The sequence below is a fragment of the Uloborus diversus genome, chromosome 1, assembly GCF_026930045.1.
Source record: "Uloborus diversus isolate 005 chromosome 1, Udiv.v.3.1, whole genome shotgun sequence".
Taxonomy (NCBI): domain Eukaryota; kingdom Metazoa; phylum Arthropoda; class Arachnida; order Araneae; family Uloboridae; genus Uloborus; species Uloborus diversus.
The window spans coordinates 22,156,704-22,181,968 of NC_072731.1; positions in this window are offsets into that span (position 1 = coordinate 22,156,704).

Below are 25,265 nucleotides of genomic sequence, written 5' to 3' on the forward strand. Positions count from 1 at the left end.
CTAGAAGCAGTAAATTTTTGCAGGGACAACTTATCACTCTCCTTGGTTTTCCCCCGCACACAACCCACCGGATGCAGCCTTTGGACGTCAGTTTCTTCGGTCCTTTGAAAACTGCCTACAGTAATGTGTGCAATGATTTTTTAACTATGAATCCTGGCCAAACTGTTGCTGTGAAGAATGTACCTAGCCTCTTTCACAAAGCGTATGCCAAAGCGGCTACGCTAAATAACGCAGTGAAAGGATTTGAAGCAGCGGGGATTGTTCCCCTCAATTCACAAATTTTCTCAGCTGAAGAATTTGAACCTGCTGTGACAACAGCGGCTTATGCCACATCTAGTTCCGAAATTCATGATGCCGACACCCAACCTATTGCTGGTCCTTCTAATGCCTCCGATATCCAACCTGTTGCTGGTCCATCTAATGCCCCCGATATCCTGGTACTCCCTTTAGCTCCCCCAAAGGTAAAGAAACAAAGGACTAAAGCTCCATCGCTACATGCCACAAGTTCGCCTGTAAAAGAATATTTATTAGAAAGGAAGAAGCAAAAGGAAAGAAGAGAAGCAAAAAAAGGAAAGAAAAAAATAAGGTCGTAGAGAATAAAACTAAGGTCGTAGAGAAGAAAAAATGCTCAAAAACTTATTTTGACTATTCATCAGATTCCTCCGTATCCATACATTACATGGACGAAGATGATAGCTCAGATGAAGAAGTCGATGAAGTATGCATCATATGTGATGACTTCGGAAAAAATGAACTGTGGTTCAATTGTGCAAAATGCCACAAGTGGGCTCATGCGGCTTGTACTGGACTGTCAAATTCCGAAGCAAAAAAGAAGTCTTGGATATGTGATTTTTGTTCATAATTTTTTGGAAATTCATAATTTTGGGCATAAAATAAAATATAGTTCTTATACTTGACATAACGAGTTTATTTTATTTTGTCAAATACTTTGTGATGGGAGTAAAAAAGCAAGATTAACAAAAATATAAATTGTTTACATGGCAGGGAAATAAACTGTCATTAGGCAATAGTTGTACGAAGATATTAGTACAAAAATATTTTTTCAAATGTAGTTAGTTCTGTCTTAGAAATGTAAAAAGTCTTAGGGTCTCCAACTTACCCGACTCTCCCCTACAACGAGTTTTCTCGTGACGTCCGTATGTACGTATGTACGTATGTATATGCGTATGTGTGTATGTGGATATGAATCTCGCATAACTCAAAAACGGCATGTCCTAGAAAGTTGAAATTTGGTACGTAGACTCCTAGTGGGGTCTAAATGTGGACATTCGGATGTTCCAAAATGGGACTTTTACATCTTTTTTGGGTAAAATTATTGTTAATTTCAATGCAAACTCAAGTGGTGTTATAATTTGGCAAACACTTGTCAATATATCGCCAAGCTTTTGGTCGCCAAGTTAAGCCGCCAATTTGACGACAAGTTTTACGTTTTTTTTAAAATCTGTTTTCAATTTGGCCTTAATTAGAGAGTTAACCACACTGTAACAAATTTCGGAAACGTTTCTGGATATATCGGAAACGTTTCCGAAGTAGTAGGAATCCTTCATCCAATAGCAAACTCCTCATTATTCAGAAAGCTTTTTGTTATTTCCAGAAATCTAGAAGCGGAAGTGATGACGCAACGCTTCGAAACGTATTTCATCCTTCCAACACGGGCGCCAATGAGTCGGAAATAACGAGAAGTTATTTTTTCTTATCTATGGTTGCTGCAGTCAGCAACTGTTTAGCATTGGATTGCTTGTTATTTCATGGCTAGAGAGTAGCAAAATGTGTCGAAACTAATTTTACGCCTTTGCATTTTGGACTGCCCTTGATTTTTTAGGCGATGTACGCAGCTATTAAGTTAGTTAATAACTATTTGCTTCTTTACAATTTCCAGTGCTACTATAATTAGATATATATTGTGTGTTCAAGCGTGAATAGTTTCAACACCCGTGTTTATACTTAATGAAACGAAACCCTATGGATTACTTATTCAGTTGTAATGGAGGCACTTAGATTTTCTTCCGCTCATGTTCACTTGTAAGTATTAATGAATATTTTAAAATATGTTGTTATATACATTTATATTTTTGTTGATTTGCATTTGATGAGGCTCCAATTGTAACAGTTTTTGTGTTTATCGAATTAATTTAAAGTTATCCTACATACCTATGTGCGCGGTGTACTATTTGTTGTAACCAACTGAAACTGGTTAATTGCGCAAAAGAAATAAGATTTATATTTGAGAAGCAATCACAGAAAAGTTATTTCGAAATACTTGGATGTACATACATTTTGGTTCAAAAAGAAAAAAAAATCAATTGTTTAATTCATTAAAAATATGGTAATGCAAATGTTTTCTAGTATTGTAATATGCTGCAAAAAAAATGTGCCAGTATTATTTATCTTTTTTTATTATAATTTATTCATTCATTTAAAAAATATTTATACCAATAGAAAATGACCCAGTTATCTATTAGTAAGCAACATAGTTTAATGTAGGACAGTCAGGAGGAATGAGTCAGTGGCAAAAATGGAACAGCTGCATTTACATGACAAAATAAAAAGTAATATTATTTCATGTCATTGTTTTAAAAGTGATCATTTTTAAAAAACTATGTTATTAATATACAATGTACATATGGGGAGAAGACGAGGGGCGTTCACCACGCAGACTGTGCCATTGACATTTTCAGGGGGTTGCTTTTTAAAGGGGGGGGGGAGCGCTTTATAGCATTTTATGGGTGCACCATCACTCTTATGGTGGGGGGGGGGATTCTCGTATATATGAAATGGAATAATCATGTAATAGAATTCAATGTTTTAATAAATAAAATATATATTGCATTTTGCGCACACTGTAAAAATAAAATCAGTAACCTATTTTGAATAAGTATTTATATTTGTGATGAGCTGGAAAAGGGCAAGAACAGAAGAATCAACCCGAATGGTTCCAGCAGCGGGAGTTGGTGTCATATTTAAATTCATCAATTTCTCTGTTGGTACTTTTCGGTACACTTTGTTCGTCAGAGAAATTGACTTGAGGTGAACGAATTCCGGAACGCGAAGGGTAGGTAAATCCTGTCAAATTTTATCCGAAGATAAAAGCTATCAAGTTTGATACAAGATATGTTTTTAAGTTCTGCATTAAAAATACAATATGTTGATAGTTTTGTCTTGAAAATATTGAGAGAAAAACTGAAGTTTAAGATTGTTTAACAAACAATCCCCACTTTTCAGAAGGTACCCCCCCTCCAATCCCCCGACGATTTTGTGATTAGGAATGAAACTACTAGATTATTTCATAATTTTTCAAAAATTTATAACTGTGCATATGTTATGCTGTTAACCATGCTATTTGTCATTGAAAATTCAAAAAAAAAAAAAAAAAATCCACGAATGATTCTAAAATTGCTTCTATTATTGCTCTTAGATATGAAAGAATTGAAACTGATATGGTATGCAATACTATAATAAAGAATTATATTTTAGAAAAAATCACGGAAAAAGGATTCCTAAATTCTCGGAAACGTTTTTGAAAATAGTTTGGAAAATTCCGAAATACTCGGAAACGTTTTCGAAACTTTCATGAACCACAGCTGCACAGAATACTCAGAAACATTTCTGGAAATTACGGAAAGTGGATTCCGAAATACTCAAAAACGTTTCTGAAAATTACAGAAAGAGAATTCCGAAATACTCAGACACGTTTCTGGACATTACAGAAAGATGATTCCGAAATACTCAGAAACGTTTCTGAAAATTACAGAAAGAGGATTCCGAAATACTCAGACACGTTTCTGGACATTACAGAAAGAGGATTCCGAAATACTCAGAAACGTTTTTGAAACTTTCATGAACCACAGCTGCACGATATACTCAGAAACGTTTCCGGATTTTTTTTACAGTGCATTGAATAACATTAAAGCTGCCAATATTGGGAAAATTTATCTGTATAAAACGTTTTGTTTGCTCGGTTCGCAATAAACTTGGGGTGAAAATATTTAAAGTGTTTCTTTGCTTACTCCGAGGCACTTTAACATTAAATTGGAGTAAAAGGAAATCATGTGATGCACAAATCAGCTCGTTTTCCTATTTGTATCCAATTATTTAAATTTAACTTTCCCCATCATAAATACTGTCATTCTATGATGCTCAAAAAAGAAGGTATATGTTTGTAAACGCTGGGTTTATTTGCTTCTATTTCCCATACAAAAATATTTTTAATATGATATTCTTACTTTGCAAAACTTAAACATTCGAAGGAATCCTAAAGTCTTACGATTTACCTCTTAGATTACCACTTATGATTGCTACGTAGATTGTTAGTGTACACTAAATATTTTTCGAATGGCTCTTAAGTTTCCACTGCATACTGCATATCTGCGAAGTTAATAATGAGTTAGACGATTCTAAGTTGTTTTTTTTTAATTATATTTTGTGTAAACAATTGGTTTCAGTTTATGTGTTAAACCAATTTGCTTTAAAATCGAGACTATAACATAAATATCATGTATTTACTACATAATTTTAAATGTTTTGTGGAAAATATTCTTTGTATTGCCATACATTATAATTTTTACATTACAAATTTTTTTCATGCGACTGATTCGCTGATTTAGAAAAATAAAGTCATGGTCAGTTTTATTTTTATCGGTTTTGAAAAAAAAAAAAACTATTTCTCCTGCTTCCGGAAAAAAGATCTTGAAAGAAGTATCCATTTGGAGATGAAGATGCTTCAGGTCAGAGTTGGCACTGAAGCATCGAAGAACGTTGGAAGAAATATGAGAAGAATCAAAGATCATTGCGCCTAGAACACGAAATAACTCCCGTAAATAACGCCTCATTAGATGTCTTGAAGAGAAAAAAATCCGATAACTTTTCTTTTTTTTTTTCTTTTTCTTTCTGTGCTTGGTCATTTCAAAAATATGTTTTCACATTTGTAAATTTTTCTGTGGCATGTTAGAAAACTGTCGATAGTTTGAATAGTTAAAGCAACTAAAAGCAATGCACAATTTATTAAGTGATGAGAAATAATGTCTTGCAATCAAATGTAATAATTTTTCATTTACTAGTTTTAATTTTTCATGCATGATGAAATGCAAGATCATATTTGTGTATGAACCCGAGATACAGAGATAGGTCAATTTCCCGCCCAGAATTTGTCTCGTCTGAAGTTCATTTTCTTAAGAATCAATAGAAGTGTACCGATTCTCAGGACGCCGGTAAACCTAACTTATAATTTACTCGAATAATCGAAAGCCATTAATCTTCCTCGATATCATAATTTTATTTAATGCGAGTGAGCAGAATGTATTTATTTACTATATGGTATTTAGATTCTCTAAAATTTGAACTTCTAAACAAGACAGCAGTTTCCTGCCCTAAGTTTGGAAAAGTATGAAAGGCAGTTATCTAAAAAACATTGCAATGACCTTTTTTAAAAAGTCCTCCGATTATATGTTTTTTTTTTCCTTAGACGTGTTCGTAACAGATAATCGGCACTTGACTGCAAATAATAATTTTGTGAAAAGAACAATAGAAACATCCTTTGATAATATCCTGGGATAATGTTTTTTTAACCCTTCCTTTTATTTTTTAACATACGGTAAAAGTATGTAACAATTCATGTCGCCCTTGTTAAAATAAATTTGTTCAATGGCGACACTCTCTATTGTATCTGGAAGCGCTCCAAAACAGAAGTCATGACCTGCTACAAGGTACAATAAACACAACGGGGGGGGGGGGACGTAATCTCCTCCCTTATTTTCCGCTAAATCGATATGCTCATGGCAGAAAACTTAACTAGAATTGTGGGGGGAAAAAAAAGGAAACGAAACGCCACAATTTTTTTCTGGGAAATGTTCTAGGACATCTCATATTTCCACCAGTTGCCCGTGAAAAACAAATAATAGGAACACGGGAAAAGATGACGACCTTACCAGTTTTAAACATTTCACTTGATTCTAAAAAAAGATTTTCTTTTCGGCAAAAATTATTTTTACAGTTACAAGTACACTCTAAAGAGATTGATTTATCGCCTTGTAGGGCTACAGGCACAAGACATCTAACCAACTCCTCGAGAGACACTTAAAAGCACATTTTTAAAGAATTAATGGACAACCTTGAGATGGATTATGCCAATAGACTTGTAATCCAAGACACTAGGAAAATGTTTTGCCTTTAGTCCCGTTAAGATGCTGTGGCAAAACTTCATAATAAATAAAAACTGACCTTGATTGTATGTCAAAACATCTCAATAACATAGGCACCCTTGTATCAATTTTATGCCAAAAATGTAATTCGGACATTATGAATACTGAACATCATCTTATGTGGGCCAAAAATTCACGCTAAGTCCCAGAAACGGGGGAACTTTCACTGGCATGAATTTTCTTGTTACTTTTATTGATGCTTAAGTCTTAATTTTTTTTTACCTCATTTGCTTTTGTTAATTTGCTCGAGTTTTCATTTCATTTGCTTTTCTGGTCTGTTTTCCTACTTTCTCTAATGTTATACTCGAGCTGCCTTAATTGTATGAACTTATTGTTCCAATAAGGCCATATGTAGCGACATCACTTAAAAATTGCAGTAACTGCGAGAAACTCTCTAGGAAATCCTTTCTTAAGATGAAGCAGTATTGTGGCTAGAAAACTGTCATGAAGTCCAGTATCTCAAAGATTTTCTTGTAGTACTGCAGTAATTGTTACAGTGCAGTGAATATTTAGAAAGCAGATGCATTTTAATTCTGATTTTCTTGCAATTTGGCTCAAACATATTTTTGAATTTAAAAAGTATTTTTTCAAAATTTGCAGCTATAGTTGTTTATAAATAATGAAAAACATGGAAAACGTAATGTTGAGAAAGAAAAAAATAAATAAGAACTCTTCCAATTGGAGATTCAGTTTTTTCTGGGTCAGAGTTGACACTCTACCTTCCAAAGAACTCTGAGAAATACGAGGCGAATCTAAGACCATTGCCAACTCCTATCACGAAATAACTCCGATAAATAACGCCTCGTTGAAGATCTTGAAAGAAAACTTTTTCTCTTTTCACTTGCCTTCTCTTTCTTCTCGCATTCGTCGGTCTTTCGAGCTATTTTCGGAATTAGTCAACTGTGCGATTGAAGGGCAGAATGAGGAGAACTTAAAAATCTTTTCGGGCGCTACTCAGCAACCTTTCCCCTTTGGAATTTTTAGGATACTTAGCGAAAATCGATATATTTTAATGACATAAGCTTGACTTTTGGACAACACCTGAATAAAATCTGAAGTTTTGAATTATTTAACAATACTAAAAGCTTTATTCCTTTGAAAAGTTTGTTCATAGAATGTTTGATTGCTTAAAATTTTAAATTATAAAAGCATACTATTGTGGAAAATAATAAATAATATTGCATTAGTGATTAGCTACCGGTTCGTCTGTATTTTGAAAAAGACTGCTGTCTTATAATTAGTGGTACAAAAGTGCTAAATTATGGTAAACTAATAACCATATAACAAAAAAATGAGAACTATTCTACGATCCGCTCAAGGGTGAAGTTCCAGGTTTACATATTTTTTTTTTTCAAATGTCGCTACAATTATTTCTTCCTCTTATGATTTTTTGGAAAGTGTCATGAAAAGTCTTCATTTATATTTTAAAATCTGACTAGTGAGTTTCATAATTCCAAACTTCTAGAGGCTAATTTGTAAATCAACAACGAATTTGGAACGCAAGCCTGTTTTCCGTACTTTAAAGATGAACTTAGTCGTAGATAAGATTCAAGGACTAATAAAAGTGTGCAAACAATGTGTCACTTTGCCAGAAATGGTTCCGCTGCTGAATTCTCTGCTCGCATACACACACACACACACACACACGTCTACATACACACATGTCTACATACAGACACACATGTCTACATACACACCCACATGTCTACATACACACACATGTCTACATACACACCCACATGTCTACATACACACACACGTGTCTACATACACACCCACATGTCTACATACACACCCACATGTCTAAATACACACACACACATGTCTACATACACACCCACATGTCTACATACACACACACGTCTACATACACACAAACATGTCTACATACACACCCACATGTCTACATACACATGTCTACATACAGACACACATGTCTACATACACACCCACATGTCTACATACACACACATGTCTACATACACACCCACATGTCTACATACACACACACATGTCTACATACACACCCACATGTCTACATACACACCCACATGTCTACATACACACACATACACACATGTCTACATACAGACACACATGCCTACATACACACCCACATGTCTACATACACACACATACACACATGTCTACATACACATACACACATGTCTACATACACACACACAATCGGCTACACACTTACACACACGCCTACGAACACATACATTAGCATTAGCATTTCAGAGACCTTCGTACCTTCCAATTTTCCTGAAATAACCGGTTTGGGATGGGTCTCTGTAAAATGTATTTATATATTTATATATAACAAAACCCAATGTTTTTTTTTAAAGCAATAAACAATTTTGAAGTTGCGGGTTACACAAAAACCGAAACACAGTTCTATGACATATGAAGATACATAGATTGCTACAAAACATATATATTATACATAACAGGAAAAAAGACGAAATACAGGCTCCACAAATATTATTAACAAGAAGAGGATAGGTAAAGCAAATTCAACACATTTAATTCTTCCTTGTTGATAAATTATTATGCGGATTTAAAAAGAAAGATCTCACACATACGCCTAAACACTCACGCCTGCACACACACACGCCTACACACATACATACCCGCTTACACTCATTTTTTTTTTCGATAAATCAACTTAAAATGTTAAAAACTATGATTGACATTATTTGCAGTCACAGCTAATTAGTAGAATATTGTTAAGATGCTAAAAAGTCGATATTGCTATGCGGGAAAGTAGGCTCGATTAGTTCTGTACGAAACTTCTTGGCCTAAGCAGAAAAGTTTTCTATCCATTAAATTGTAAGTGCATTCTGTGTCGCGTAAGAATAGTGTAGTTTCACATAATTTCAAAACACTTTTTTCATTCTGTTAAACAAATTTACAAAATATTCATTTGACAGATAACTCTACTTTTAACCACTACAGTTAATTAAATATGCTTATCACCAAAAATAATTTGTACATAATGTTGATCCTCGTTCACCAATTAAAAAAAAATATTTTGCTGCCTTTCGTTAATCATAGTTTTTAGTATTCGAGAATTGTAGTTTAGGAGCTTCGATAATGGTCTTGACAGTCATTAGTTTTATTCATTCTAGGCGCAATATCTCAACTAAAGAATTATGTTCGCACCCTAATATTTTTTTTTCCTTCGCTGCCACATTATTTAGTGGCGTTCAAAGAATTGCGCAGTGTAATTAATTAGCACTAAATGGCTACATTCGAGAAGTAGTTCTTTCGGACGTTATTTTCTTTCCAAATCTTAGTACTTTTCTATTATGTAATTCAAGCGCATTGTAAATGAAATGAATTTTAAAATTTTGAAATACTTTCACTCAATCGGATAGATTGTGTCTAAAAATAAGTCTTGAGTTACGCATAAACAAATTCTCTGTGCAGTAAATATTATTTTAACTAGCTCTAAAGATCTTTTTAGCATTTGAAGGCGTTCGACAGAATATAATATAAGTAATACTAGAAGTTCTATGTAACATATGGCAGGCCAACCGGAAAATGCATAGACCCACTAGAAGATATATATATATATATATATATATATATATATATATATATATATATATATATATATATATATATATATATATATATATATATATATATATATATATATATATATATATATATATATATATATATATATATATATATATATAAACTAGCAGTAGCAGCACGACGATGCCCATGCTAATAATTTAAAAGAAATCGGTTAAATAAAGAAAATCCCCCCTTCTGATGTGAAATTATCATTTTCTTCAACTAAATTTAAAAATCTAACACACATTCTCAAAAATTCGTTCAAAGTCTCTTTGGAATTTAAAACTATTCGACAGAACACATTAAAATATTAACAGTAGCTTTGAAACTTAAAATAATCTTTCAACTGCATTGTTCATCGCTTAATGTACCAAGCAACCACGCTACCGTAACCCTGCCCTTTAGTGAGTGAAGCGGTTAATTTCTGCAATTTAAAATGCTTCGCCAAATAAACAATACTAAATTAAAAACGTTATAAATAACAATCACAATTGAATAATACGTCAAATCAAATTATTTACTTAGATAAGTAACTATCTTCAACTTTAAGAACAAAAACAAACGTTAAAGAAATAAGGAAAACAAAACACAGTAGAAAATTCAACAAACTTAAGTTATGTACCCGAATATCGAAAAAAAAAACCGCATTCAAAAAACAGCTCTCTGACCACAACAGTCCCACAGCCCACCACACGTCTGAGCTGCACGGCATGGTTCCTCGCAGCTATCGACACTGTCGACCAGCACCATATCGATGAATAAACTTACCCCAAACAAACTCTTCAGCTTTAAAATTTTAGTATGGATATTAATGAAAAACCATTCGTTGTTGTTGTTGATCTCAACAGATGTTGACAAAGTAGAATGATTAGTCTGAAATAGAATAGCTACAAAACTAGGTTTATAAGCCTAAAAATATTTTACTAATTACTAAGGAATAAACAAATAAAGAGAAAACTCGTAAACTTCATTTCAGAAGTAAGATTAACTAATACTTTCTATTATTCAGAAACATGTAGATAATGTTTTATGAGAACCATAGTGGCGTCAAATTCTCGCTTAAGAATATATCCGTCTATGATATAATGCCGCGGAGAAGAAATGTAACTAATAAAACTTGTAAAACTAATATGCAACCCTTCATTCAATTTGGTCGTCTTGATCTTCTTGTAGGAAGGACAGGAAGCCTCCAAGCTGGCGGATAAACTTGTGAGCTCTTAGTTGTACTTTGATGTCTTTGACAGATCTCGGAAAGGAATGCTGGCTTTATTCGAGCCTGAAAAATCACTCATTAATAGGAAAAGACGCGTGTCACCATAAATGACATGAGTGTCAAAAAGAGTCCAATCACTGAGGCAATGGAGTGATAAATATATGTATTAAATCCTTCGTGTGACAGGGAAAATAAAAACTGGTTCCTATTGAAAGAGAAATTTCACTTTCCTATCCCATCATAAACATATTCTAGTTAATACTAATTTAGGACCTAAATAGCATAAATATCAGTGGAAGCTTCAAGAGTTTGCTTTTAAATAACAGTTTCTTTTAGATAACTGTACCTCAAAAAGGAAGATTTAACCCAGTTAAGGTCTGGTTGAGAAAACACAAATGGATAGCAGAGAGTAATTAAAGAAAACTACACAAACAGGCCCAGTAAAATCTTTAGGAAACACAATATTTTCTTCTTGAAAAAAAATCAATAAATAGCTTTCTAGCACTGAAATTAACTGAATAGAAATTTTCTGGTGTAGTGTATACTGACTGATAGAAGGTCATTTAGCCATTACACTGAAATGCGCAAGAGTAAGCAACCATTAATTTTAAAACTGACATCTTAGGTAGAATTTACTGCTTCTCGACAAAAGGAAAATATAGACTTAAACTTCTCCCTCTGTAAGCCTGTTGTATGGGAGAAACCCCATTTTTCCAAAATATTTTTTTTTTCAATTTTTCCTATAACGTGATGCAATTTTGGAGTTAAATAACAAAACTAATATCATGTTAAATAACAAAACTAATATCAAAAGTATCACAAAAATTATATTCTTATAAAATATATCAGCTCCAAAATTGCATCACATTACAGGAAAAATTGAAAAAAAAAAAATATTTTGGGAAAAAGGGGTTTCTCCCATACAACAGGCTTACAGAGGGAGAAGTTTAAGTCTATATTTTCCTTTTGTCGAGAAGCAGTAAATTCTACCTAAGATATCAGTTTTAAAATTAATGGTTGCTTACTCTTGCGCATTTCAGTGTAATGGCTAAATGACCTTCTATCAGTCAGTATACACTACACCAGAAAATTTCTATTCAGTTAATTTCAGTGCTAGAAAGCTATTTATTGATTTTTTTCAAGAAGAACATATTGTGTTTCCTAAAGATTTTACTGGGCCTGTTTGTGTAGTTTTCTAGTATTACTCTCTGTATTCAAAATGAGAAAATGCAAATTCACTCTATTTTTTTTCATGAAAGGAGTCTAAAACACATTTTTTTGTATCAGTTAAGTATGGTATGAATCACTACAATCATAATCATTATAGAAGAATTAATATTTTTAATAAGCACTTTTAGTGGCTAAGCACTTGATTCTTACATGAAGTACACCGCCAGCTCAGTCATTTCCAGCCGAGGACTGCAGTTTCGTGCTTATTAGCACTCAACATGATTGATTGCTACACACGCTTGAACACTTGATTCTTAGTGTCAAAAGAAAGTGCATTATGAAAACTTCAAAAAAGAGTGTGGGTTATTTATGCGACTATACCACATATAAAACGTATCTTACTGCTTTGACTTGAATTTCACTAGGAAAATAATTAAGTGTTGTTAGTACATATCTTTCAACATTAGGCATGAATTATGCTTTTTTTGTGTTACTAATGAATTATATTTAAATGTATTATTTTTGCTATTTGAAAAAAATCTTGAGCAATTTTATGATTTCTTTTTAAACTAGAGTAACTTTATGTTAAGTATTTTATATTTTACATTAAATGATATTTTTGTGTAAACTCCAAGCATGTACTTGATAATACAAACTATGCGCAAAGATTGAAAACCAAATACTTCACTCAGGTTTTTATTCACTCAAACAAGAAACTGATTTTGAATAATTCTTTGGAATTTAATGTATTCATTCGATGTTTCCGCGCCGCGTTGAGAAAAAGAATAAACAACTAGAACAAATAAAATAATCATTTACTTCTTTCGAAACGCCAAACTCAACATCTGTTGCATTCGAAATTAAATGCTGAAAGCAAGCAGGAAATGGAGCAGCGTACATTTTAAAACAATTAAATAATAATGTTTGCAGATGTTACACAAAAGCTTTTTTTGCACCCGAAAAGCTACATCAATTTCCTATTATATTACTTAGTTTCGGACTTAGTTTACTATTCAATTAATTACGCATCTGTTTCGTTTGTGTTTTAAGGGCAGCGCATTGGATGAAAAGTGAATTTCGTAATTATACTTTTTGCTCTCGGTAACTATTTTGAATTGCACTTAACTTGGAACTAAAAAATGTCGTAGATTAATGACATTCAATTGTTTTGGAAATATATGTTAATTATGTTCCATTAATGGTGAACTTTAATATCGCCAAACTCTCAAAGAATTGTCATGTTATTGTTTAATACGGGACAAAGTTTTAAAAACCTTTTTTTAATGGTTAAATATGATATTTTTAGATTATGTTTCACTTGTGTAATTTAACTGCTCTGCGTTAATGCTGCATGTTGCAGTTTTTAAATTGTAAGTAACAAAATGGAGCGTTCAATTTATTTTATAATTTTAACCATTTTTCAAGTATTTAAACTCTAATTCAAACGTTTAGATGCAGCATTTATTTTTCACCTTGAGTTCAGGCAAAACGTGAGGGATTCAGTTTTTGAGAGAAAGTGCTTGAAGTCAAAAATATTAGGGACTGTCCATAAATATCACGCCTTTTTTTCAACGTACTTTTTCAAACTAATTGAAATTCATAATTTTAACTCTATGTGTCAAAATTTTTTTTGACCTTCCTATAAATTTTGACGAAAAAAAAAATCTTCAAGTCACATAATTAAAAGAATGGAACCATGTGACTTAACGAGCGAATCAGAAAGACGTTAGTTTTATCTCTTTACGACGTTTGATAACAAAGCAGGAACAGCAAGCAAGTTTCTTGGACGTTCAAAAAGAAAGGTACAACTGCTCCTCATGTGTGTTACAACAAACTAATAGCAGTGTCAAAGCACGTTTTCCTCACTAGCAACCTTAGTATATATAAAATTAAAAAAAAACCTATTTTGATTAATCTTAATTAAATTAAAAAAAAGAAAACAAGAATGTTTAAACATTTTATTGCAGTTTTTGATAATTACATGACAAAAACTAGCTTTGCTAGAATAACAAATGTAAAATGTATTTCTTCGAACTCCAGGTTCACCTAAACGGAAAGTAGAAAAGCAAAAAGTGATATAAAAAGCAAGAAAAAATAAATAAACAGAAAGATCGACAAGAAAAGAACTGGAATGTGACATTCCTGACAAATACTGATTTCCCTGAAGACGAAGTTCATTCAGAGAAATACTTCATCGGAAGGTAAGTTGAGGGAATACTTTTTATCCATAGAGTCAAACAGTAATGATAGTTTTATCAAGCACAATTTTTTTCATATATTTGAAGATGGTAGTGTGTAACTTTTTTATGTACTGTATAAATATAAAAAATAATATAAATATCAAAGATTATGATGAGTTTTACTTTTTTCCGCTGGTTATAAATAAAATTTGAGGTTAATTTAGTTTCACTGCATGCTGTCCAACCACGGATTGCATGGAATTTTCAAACGTCCAGATAAGACGAATCTATGTGAATAAGGGGGGAAACTAAAAATTTGATGCGCGTATTCCGCTCATTTGAATGCGACTCTGCTTCTGCAAAGCTGACATCGGTAAAAAATAATAGATTCGTCCATTTCCGGCTGTAAAACAGATGTTTGTATTTCCATACAATCCGTGGTCAGACAGTACTTAACTAATTATTCATTTTGTCATTCCATTTAAGGGCAACTTAATGAAAATTCATTTCATGGAAATCATTTTTTCTATACATGAAGAGCTATTTAACTCAAAATTAGAATCTGCCTGTAAGTTAATGTATCCCTAATTCATTTACAATGAAATTTAAATTTAACATCTATTTAAGTAATATATGATGTCAGATACGCTGTTTTTATTGGAACAGCATCATAATTGTTTGTCCAGAATTTTTTATCCTTTACTTTGGTGCATTCCATGTAAGTGCTTGTCAGGAATCTCACTGAATATAATTATTCACGTTGAGCAACAATTCTGGAAACAAGCATTATAACCGGATGTTTTTCGAATTAACTTATTTTTACGAAAACAGTTTACCTTTTCAAACAATGAGATAGAAATGCATTTCAAGTTAATGTTACATTGATCTAAAAAAAATTGATATATATATATATATATATATATATATATATATATATATATATATATATATATATTACATTTTTATCTCATTGTTGAAAAAGTAAACTTTTGTCGTAAAAATAATTTAATTAAGAGAAACGTTCGGTTACAATACATGTTTCTAGAGTTGTTGCTTAGCGTGATTAATTATATTCAGTGAGTTTCCTACCAAGCACTTATATGGAATGCGCGGAACCTTCAAATGAACATGCCTGCTTATTAGTTTTGGATAACCATGAGTCCCATCTGTGTATTCAAGTGTTGAAGTTCTGCAAAGAAAACGGTATTATGATGTTGGTTTTTCTCCCTCACACTTCTCATCGTTTGAAACCTCTTGACAAGTCAGTGTATGGAACTTTTAAGAAATTTTATTTTGCTGCAGTTGATACCTGGATCAGCAACAATCCAGGAAAAAGTCACTATATATGACACACCTGGTCTTGTTAAAACGGCGCTTCCAAAGACCATAACCCCTACAAACGTAGTTTCTGGTTACCAAGCTACAGGAATTTCTCCTTTTAACAGAGACGTATTTTCCGATGCGGATTTCTTTTCAAGTTTAGTAACACACAGAGAAGAGATAGAAGATAACAAAAATGAGAATACTTAGGATGGAACGAGTAATATTTCACAATATCAGTCGCTTCAAGCTAAACCAACATCAACTGGTGACTTATCTACAGTCATCCCTCAAGAAGTCTGTCTCTACCCTAAAGCAAAAGAACGGAAGAACTCGAAAAAAGGAAGGAAGCCTTTGAAGTCTGCTATCCTCACAAACACACCAGTCAAGAAAAGAAGCTGCAGTAAAAGAAGCGAGAATAAGTGTTAAGGTAGAAAAGGCAAGGGGAAAGGTGTATAACTTGGCTGAAACGAAAACAATTGAGATAAAAGAAAAAAAGGAAAGAATAAGAAATTAATTCCAAAGAAGAGGATCAAAATACAATTAGAGTCAAAAGAGGAGGAAGACGTCTTATGTCTAGTCTACTTGCAACCTTATTCTAATTCAAAGCCAGGACAAGATTGGATACAATGAATTTCGTATGCAAAATGGGCACATACTAACTGTGGAAAGGACTCAAAATGACAAACTTGTATTCATTGCACATCTGATTTTGAACTTTCTGATTTTGAACGGGCTCTTTTAAACTAATTGTTCAGACACTAATTGTTTTTCACTAATTGTTTGCATTTATCAATTAACGTGTTTCATTTTTGAAATATCTTTCCAAAAATAAAATACTTATATATTCTTGAACAATACTCTTATTTATATAGTGCCTAAATTACATTATGCAAGATTTTATACACGGGTATCAATTTGCCCCAACGTGGAGAAGGTTTATACATTTGAAACTTTAACTTTCAAAAATTATATGTTAAAAAAAAAAGAGAAACATCTAGATAAGTTAAAAATCGCCTGGTTACGTGCGCAAATGTTAATATGTTTTTTCCGATTTAAAAAGACCAAGAGAAAAAAACATAAAGCAAATAAAATACAAAAAATATCTCAACTAGTCAAACTCTACTCTGTATTTACAAATAATGGACGAAGAATTTCTCTCCAATTTGCTATGTTATGGTAGTTTACTCGTCCATGTTATGATAATTTGTTCAGAAAAATGTTCTTAAAATTGAAATTAAAAAAAAAAGAACAAAACCGAATTTTTGAAAAATCGGTTCGAGGTGCACCCCCTACTACAAACTAATGTTGTGCCAAATTTCATGAAAATCGGCTTAGACGCTATGTGAGTCAAAGAAATCCAGACATCCAGACATCCGGGTTTTTAGCTTTATTACTAGTAAAGACGACATTCCACAGCATTGCATTTAACAGGCTGTTTTAATATGAAAACGTGAAATCGTAAGAAATAAAAACAAAATCTAAAAGATAGAATAAAATGCCCTAATAACTAATCTCAAAATAAAATACTAACCAAACTGAAGCTAAAATGTCAATTTAATACCTTTCAAGGAGACTACAGTGAATAATAAAACGATGACAAAAAACAATTACTTTCAAATAGTTTCTTTAAAAAGAACTGATTTACATAACCAAGATAAAATGCCACTCAATAATCATTTCTGTTAAAAATGTATTTCTCGTAGAAAAATAAAAAAAAATATTCAAAACTGAAATAAAATTTCATTGTTGGTTAGGTAAAAGATTAAAAACGCACAGAAAATTTTCTTACGCACTTTCTGGGGTACTAGAATCAAAAGGAATATGAGTTATTTCATTTATTCTATTCGAGAAATTGTTTTGCTCTTTAATCTTTGCTAACAAAATAAGGTACTAAAAAGTAAGTTTGAAGCCAAGCATTTAAGTCAATACTTATTGCATTAAAAAAAACATTATTTGATATCTTGTTATCTTATATTTAATTAAAATTTCAAAATTTTTTTGAGTCTATACGTTTTTATTTTTATTTTATTTGGCATTTGATTGCAAAAGCAAAGTAAATAAAAATTGCTCTGTTCCCAAAATGAGCATATGTTTTGTTAATGTCAGAATTTTATAAGTAGCCTTCAAGCATTATTTTAAGGTAACTACAAATAAAATAAATCTCGTTTATTATGTTATAAATATCTTCTTTATTGTTATAATGGGGATTTTTTTAATATTCCGGTACAATTAACTAATTATTAATTTAAACGTATTGTTTATTGTCATTGAAGCGTATAAAATCGTTCAAAAAAGAAAAACATGCAAAAAATAAAATTATACGTCAAGAAAAAATGACGATTTTGTTTTCATTGACACAACTCCAAACATGAACAAAATTTTCTATTACTGCAATAAACATTATTTTATTTTAAGTAAATAGCATTAACTGTACGTAAAAAATTTTTGGGGCACATCTTTTGCACTCATCTCGTTACATTTGATAAAGTTTGCTTCAGAATTCAGAGATAGAACTTATGCATGGAGGTTCAACGTTGTATCAATGTTTTTTGAAAACACACAACACATTTCTACTATGAAATGAACTTTTAAATTATAAGCTATTAGTACAAATTGAGAATTGTCGAATTAGCTATTAGACAGTGAAAGCAACTTAAGTATTCATAAACGAAGGTCACTTTTGAAATCTCAAAAGCTTACAAAATTTGGAAAGGGCACTGAAAAAATGTAGCGTCTAACACCAGAAATTGAGCAGTCATTTAGGTTGGCTTCTCTGAACTAAAAAATGCACTATATTTCCAATATTCTGCAATTTTTCAATATTCTGTGCAGTATTTCCTTTAAAAACTATTTTGCTAACAAAAATTTACTTTACTTTCTACACCAACAATTGAACCATACTAAGCAACTGCAGACTGCTAAACTGAATTTGTAGTTAAATGAAAATCTAATAATTCCTTCAATTACGTTTAAAAGATTTCTTAGAGTATTCGTAAAAGTAATAGCTATTTCACCGGTTTAATTGATCAACTCATTATAACTGATACATGAAAAAAAAAATGTTAATAGTATGTTGAAAAAACGTCCCCCAAGTTCAATTTTTTTTTGATATTCGGGTTCAACAGTAAGAAAGTTCTTTATGAAAGGGTTTGGAGAAACAAATCTATCGAATCATATTTCCCTTTTATTATGTTCGATACAAACAGAAGTCGTGCAGTCTTACGCATCGCAACTAATGTTTTTTTTTATAGAAAAACTTTCTTCAAGAAAAAATGATTGCTTTCACATATACACAGGAAAACAATAAAATCTGTTTCCTGTTTTTCTGAAACAGAAACGATCGCCAGCTTTAGTCTTTCCAATGTCGAAGTTGACCATTACCGGAAGTGAGAGAAATAGGAGCAGGGACTTAAACCATTACCAACTTCGATCAGGAAATAACACTCATAAATAAAAGCATACTGCAATTCACAGAAGAAAAGTTTTTTTCATCTTAACTTTATCCTTTTATCCTTTTAGAAATACTTTCTAGTGTACCAAAATAAATTTTGCTTCTGCTATTAGGTCGCGTACAATAATGTACTGCTGTTAAATTTGAATACAGTGTGTTGATAGCGACATTTTTTTTTTCTTTAAAGACATAAATGCTTAAGAAAGAATATAAATATTTCATTGCCGTATTCAACTCTTTTTTTTTTTTTTTTCAATTTTTTGTGTGCTATGTTGACAAAATTAAGCGATTACTAAAACTAAAATAGTTAAAAAAGCCCTTTGTAGTTTTTCACTTTCCATATTTACCACATTTATTTTTTAATATTCACATTTTGAAATCGCTCTGATAATTTCCATTGTAATTAACTTTTTAAAAAATAAATAAATGAAAAGCATGTGATAAACTTGTTTTGCGCCTTTAAAATTAACTAATTCAGTTTGCATTTGCATAAGAAAACTAGTATTTTTATTTGTGTACGTATTTAATTAATATTCAAAAGAAGCCATTTTTTTTTTTTTTTTTGAAAACAAGAATATCTTTCAAGGTCATATTCACAAAATCTGTAAGCTGGATGTTTAATGATAAATTGCACTCTACAATGAACTTCATTAATTTCAAAAAGAGTTATAAGGCAAACACTGCTATCAAAAAGTTATATCAAATACTGTTTTATTTTTTGCGCCAAATCGTACTCTCATCATATTATTTGTTTAGAAGCTCAAACAACATAGTCTCTTAGAAGCTATCTCGTGAATCCATGATACTAATGGTGGATGTCTTTAATAGGCGTCATTGAGTAGAGTACGAACTAATATCTTCTCGAAGGAAATGTCCCTCCAAAGAATTTTCCTCCAAACTTCTTAGCCTCAAGGGTTGGTCTTTCTTTATTAGAAAGATCCAAAGGATCATAATATTTTTATTCTTTCTAACTTATTTTGTATCAATATGCTTTTTTCTGTCTTGTCATACTTGCATCTTTTATAGGGAAGGAAACATTTTCCAAAATGTGCTCTTAGTTTGCGATTGCTCATATTCGAAAATCAAAATAGTGGTTATATATTTACTCTAACTGGTGTTCAAGATATAAGTCCGCTTCTTGGTTTGTTTAGCAGTTTCATTTTACAACGCCAGATTGCTACAAGTGGTAATAAAACCTTTCGTGCTGCTTTTGAACACGCTACAAAAAGCTTCTAACATATGATTTAAATGAATTAAATCTTAGTTCATAAATTGTGAAGGAAAAAAAAGTATTGTGTTCCTACAAAGTTTTTTTTTCTTCACGGGCCCCTTTCTTACCTTGTGATAAAAATTTGAACTAGTGTTTTCCTATTGGAATTTCTTTTCCCCATTGTATGTATAACGTGTACACCAGGTTCACGTATACAGTGCTAGTAAAAAAATACATCACCCTCGCATTTTCATTTTCCCAACGATAAGATATGGGAGAAGTTTTGGGCGACCGATTATCGATGAATGTATGTGAAATTCTGCAAAACTTATGAAATAAACATTAACCGAGCAGGAATTCAAAAATTGTTTACTTCATTTATGGAAATACATGACCAAAACTGTAACAAGTACAATGTGAAGTGCATCCACGTTGCCAATTGGACGACGAAAAAGTAAGTAGAGGTTTTAATTGTAACGCTCTCTCTGTTCAAAAATAAACAAAAGTAACAAGGAAATGTTTGAACATAGTAAAATATAACCTAATATTTTGTTGGTCCGCCTCTATCTTTAAATACAGCTAGACATCTACGGGGCATTGGACGGATGAGTGATTGAATGTATTCTTTACTGAGTTCATGGTGCCAGACACGAATTATTGATTCCTGGACTTTTGCAAGCTTATGTTTCATCACTCCTACACCCATTCTATTCCAACAATTGTCGATCGGATTAGCTGTTTCCGGGCGAAGACAAACTGCTGACCCCATGCTCATTTTTCCATTTCTGAACCCGCGTGTGAATTTAGAAAAAAAAAATTACTTAACCCCATGTCAATTTAAGTCTAATGGCAGGATAAAGGTTTTTAAATTGTTACTTACCTTTTTTGCCTTATGGCAAGGAACAGAATCATCCCTGAAAATGACGTTTGGAACTGAAGTAAAGTTATCCCGGATAGTAGGAAGCAATTTCTCCTCCAAAATGCCAATACACTTGAGCGTTTACTGTTCCTTGCATCAAGTGCAGCCCACCAACTCCTTGATCATAAATACATCCCCAAATCATCTGGGATACGGGACGCTTGACTGTGTGTTGGATGCAGTCGGGATGATATTCCTCTCCTTTGCGGCGTCTGTGTGCTGTCCGACGGACCCATGCTGATTGAATTTGGACTCGTCCGAAAACACAACTGATTTCTATTGATCGACACTCCACCGTTGGTGAGCTTTTGCCCAGTCTAGACGCTGTTTCCTCATTTTTTTGGTCAACAATGGCTTTTTTCGTGGTCGACGTACCACCAAACCCGCACCACACAGTCGTTTTCGTGCAGTAGACGTGGATGCGTGAACACCCGATTCGTTTTCCCATGTTGTTCTAAGGTCTGTGGAAGATGATTGTCGTTCCGAAGACTGAGTCGTATCAACCTGTTCTGCGCTGCTTTAGATATTCGTGGACGACTACTGCCACTCTTTCTTAATGTGCCTCCGTTGCTCTTTAGCTTATTCAGTAGTAGAATAACAGTCGATTCCGATCAATTTATTCTTTTTGCTATGGAACTTTCAATGCAACGGCGACACTCTTCCTTTGTGGTGTCAGTTGAAAGTATTTCGACATACTGCAACTCATAAGTCCAGGTCGTAAATGAATGCGTCGAACGTTCAACTGTTTTTTTTTTATAGAATTAGAAGGATGTTGCAATCTTACGCAATAGCTTGCGTCGTGTACCGGTGCCAATTCGTGCTATATGATGCAAGAACCGTTAACTATTTCATAATTACTTATAAGTGCTAAAAATATTTGGATTTCGCGGGTGATGCATTTTTTTTAAACCACTGTATTTTCGCACAGAAATATATATGCTGAGGAAACGGTATAGTAATAGGTTCTCACAGTTATTAGCTGTTTCAACTTTGAGTACTAGAAAACAAGCAATTCTCTGATAAAAACATTCATTAAGAAAATATGTGAGGCAGCATGTTTAATAAGTGTAAAAAATATTTCAACGAATTTGCACTAGGTGATTTAGTTGTTTTGTGATTTGTATTTTGTTAGCGTGTTAACAAAAATCAGGCCGTTTTCTTAAAAAACGTTGAGCCTGTGGATTTTTTAAGATGTTATTTGAAAATAATTTAACCTATTAGTAGTTGCGTGATTTGCACTGTACAGCTGCGATGCCTAATGCGTGGATTTGAGGTGTAATATAATAATCATGAGAATAAATAAATAACTAAATAATTAATATTTCAGTACGCCACTTCAAAACACGGAAAACTCATAACTCTCTCTATTAAACACTTATATTCTATAAAAAATATGAAAAAGAAGAGAAGAAAAGAAACACAACTCTAACCGCTGCCAAAGCATATTCATTGTACTGCCGTGGTCAGGTAAAGCGCAGTATTTGCAGAAATGAGTTTTCGTGGATTATTACCCTGAAATCAGTGTTTTATTTATTTATTTTGCTTTTTTTTTTAGTGAAAACCAAACAAACAAACTTGTGCACTAAAGATAACATGCATGACACAGGCTGAATGAGACTCAAGATCAGACAGCTTAAGCGGAATATATAAGTATGTCGTTGTACGTGCAGCTGCTAAAATACAAATAATACACCACTTGTGTGTTGCATGTAGGGAGAGGAGATTACAAAATGATCTTTTTGGCACAATTTGCAGTTACAGAGACTGGTGAGAAAACAGGAAAGTATGGCCAAATAGCGTTTCACTATAAAAATTATGAAAAATATGTCACCACTGTTAAGTGTAGAAACCAGTTTTGACAAGCCAAAAAAAAAAAAAAAAACTTTTTTTTAAAGTCATAAAATGTAAATAAAATTATCCAAGAATATGTTGCCAAAAATTGAATGCACTTGAAGTGACTGTTTAGATTAAAAAGCGATCACAGCATTTTTTTCAAACGCGTTTTACTCAAAACAACTTTTTTTTCAACTGGTGGCATTCTAGCTCAAAGAGTTATTGAATCAATCAATCTAAAAATTTGTTTCAATATTCTTTATTCAATTTTACTCTATGCCACCAGTCTCTGTAACTGCACCACCTTATTTCTTGATGATATTATTAATAAAAAAAATTTTCTTTTAATGCAGGAAATATGAAAAAATGGTAGAAAACATACTATTGTAATCAAACACCTCAAAAACGCGCAATTTTCAACTTTTTTGATCAGAATTAGGTATATATTCTTAGGATGTTGCTTACGAGGAAGAAAAAATGTAGAAATTACAGACAAAATTGCGGCTTCGGTAATATCCACCAGCAACAAGCTCTGATGGCGACTGCTCATAGACAGCAGCTTCTAACTCCACTGATTCTGATGGGAATGACTTCAAACATTTACAAGGTGTACTTCAAAAGATGAATAAAATAATCTTTTGAGTTTAAAGAAGTTCTGATTAATTAATTTTTTTTTAAATTCACGAAAAACACAAAAACTTAAGCCTCCTAAACTGGTTGCCTCCCTTAATGCGTTTGTGGTCACTTACATGCGTATAACGGACTAAGTAGACAAGAAATGAAACTAATTGGTGGCATCAGTTTAAGAAAGAAGTTTTGAATCTAATCACGAAATTTTCTACCCATAGTATTTGGTGTAAAGGTTCGAATTCGTCTTGTTATAATTTTTATTACCACATTAATCTTTTTTTCGAAAACTTTTTCTCAGGGGGGGGGGAGCACTCTGTTGTAATTGAATTGGTACATAAGATGCTGAAACATCTTGTATAAAAGTATCATTAACAGTAATGTAAATGCATCTTGCCATTGAAAACCATACAGTATATTTTTGCACTTAAGTCAAGTAAAGATTTCAATTTTGAAGTGGAAAAATATTTAATTGATTCCAATTGATTCACAAAATATATATTTAAATATTTCAATGCTTTTATTGTATCGTAATAACGTTTAAAGAACCTATTTTGTAAGAAAATTGCTAGTACCAAGAAGATGTAGAGCTAGGAGAATAAGGGATGAATACAAACTTTTAAAACACATCATATGCGTGCATTTATGGAAAAATGACATTTTTATTCAAATTTATCTGGTAGGGGAAGGTGGGGCACATTGATACACTTTTTTTTCAAAAGCCAGTAGTTTTTAGTCAGACATATATTTCCGGACTTTGTCGCTGCTAACCTCTTGGGTATGATCCGTAGTATCTTGGAAAAAATTGGAAAAAAAAAAAATTAGCTGAAACCTAATAACCTCATCTTGAGGGTTTTTTGAAAAATGCCATTTGTATCAAATTGCCCCGTACATGGGGCACATTGATACGGACTGTGAGGCAGTTTGATACAAGGTGCGATACATCGTTACAGTTATAAAAACAACACAAATAAGCGTAAAACAATTTGGGAAAACCTATTTATTAGTAACTTTTGTTATAGCTAGTCGAAAAAAAAAACATTGATTACACCTCTGAGGCTGCATAGCATAATAAACTTTGCATAAACAACTTTCATAATAGGTAGGTTTTCAGATTTCTTTGTTATATCACACATTTAACACAACTTGTGAACGAAAAATGATAAGAAAATACGCAGAGAGTGAACAAATGATAACAAACAAGTAGTCAGAAAAATACCTCTTGAATAGTGATGGTTGAGCAACATTAAATAATAACACTATGAATATTAATTTCTCCATCATGAGTAGTCATAGCACGTTATAAGGAGAGAAATCAACAGAAAAGATCACAGTAGAAGATGTTCGCTTAGTTCTTTTAGAAATTAAGGGAGGTGGCAGTTTGCGTATGACATCTGATTAATGAACAGAAGCTTCATCTGGAATTAAAGAAAAAATAAAGGAAGATGAACTTGGTTTCCTTCTCAAATATGACACTTGATACTCATCTCGATCATATATAAGCTGAACCTTACCAGTGGCGCAGCCAGA